We start from the raw sequence: 1,188 nt of genomic DNA on the forward strand, positions 1-1,188 counted from the left end.
CCGAGGAAGATGAGGAACCTAGTGAAGAAGTTCCAGCAAGGGTAAATCCGATACAGCTATTGAGTGCCTTGCATGCGGAGAAATCTGTTCCAGGGTTGGGATTGATGTTTGTGAAAGTCTGTATCAATAATGGAAGAGAGGTGATGGCGCTGGTTAATTCAGGGGCCACACATAACTTTGTTGCAGACCGAGAAATTCAGAAGCTGGGATTGGTGATGTCCCCACACAAGGGCCGACTGAAGGCCGTGAATTCTGAAGCCACGCCAAATAAAGGCATGGCCAAGGCCGATCTCTAGGTGGGAAGTTGGCAGGGGCAGGTCGAGTTTATGGCTGTCCCTTTAGACGATTATGAAGTCATTTTAGGACTTGAGTTTTTGATCCAAGCGATGGTGGTGGTGATGCCTCATTTGGGAGGGATTTTCGTTGGTGATCCCAAGAACCCCTCATTTATAAAAGGAACTTATGAATCTCTAAAAAAAATAAGCCGGGATGCCTTGCAGCCATGCAGCTAGTTGAAAGTTGTGTTGGAGAAGAGGAGGTAGAAGCATCGACTGGGTTGGAGAAGAAAGCCAGAAAGGGCCAAGTGTCGGCCTTTTCCAAGGTCCCGACGCTTGCGGGGTCCAGATTTTCGAAAGTTGCTAAAAAGGTAACCAAGAAGGGACCTAAACATCAGTCGCGGGTGAAGGTGATGGCTTGTTCAGTATGCAAACTGGGCAAGACTGAGAAGAAGATGGAAGTGGGTCTGCTGCAGCGACCATCACATATTCCAGGGAGAATGGGCAGATATCTCTCAAAGGGCTTCATTCTCTATTTCCCAAGTGCAAGTGGGAAGATCTCTACTCTGTGTGTGGGTAGATCAGTCAAGTATACGGTCTCAATGGGGGTGCTAAAGGTGTTTCCAGCAGAGGGGACCGAGGAATGTTTTTCTAGATACTTTGGTGCGACGATATTCCTGAAGGCGAGCAGGAAGACCTCGGTCCTAGGAGTGGACCGATTATACAAGTACACGGTCCGGATGGAAAAGTTGAAAGCAGGTTCGGCTAGCAAGACCGAGAAAATTATTTTTGTGTGTTTGAGCAAGTAAGGGTTAGTGCAGGCCCCAACGAGGACGTTGGCTTCGTCTGGTGGGGGTGGTGTGTTACAAGCGTAACTTTCTGGCCTCGGTCTTGGCTTTATTGCGGAGAGCTA

This window comes from Impatiens glandulifera, unplaced genomic scaffold (assembly GCF_907164915.1).
Source record: "Impatiens glandulifera unplaced genomic scaffold, dImpGla2.1, whole genome shotgun sequence".
Classification (NCBI taxonomy): domain Eukaryota; kingdom Viridiplantae; phylum Streptophyta; class Magnoliopsida; order Ericales; family Balsaminaceae; genus Impatiens; species Impatiens glandulifera.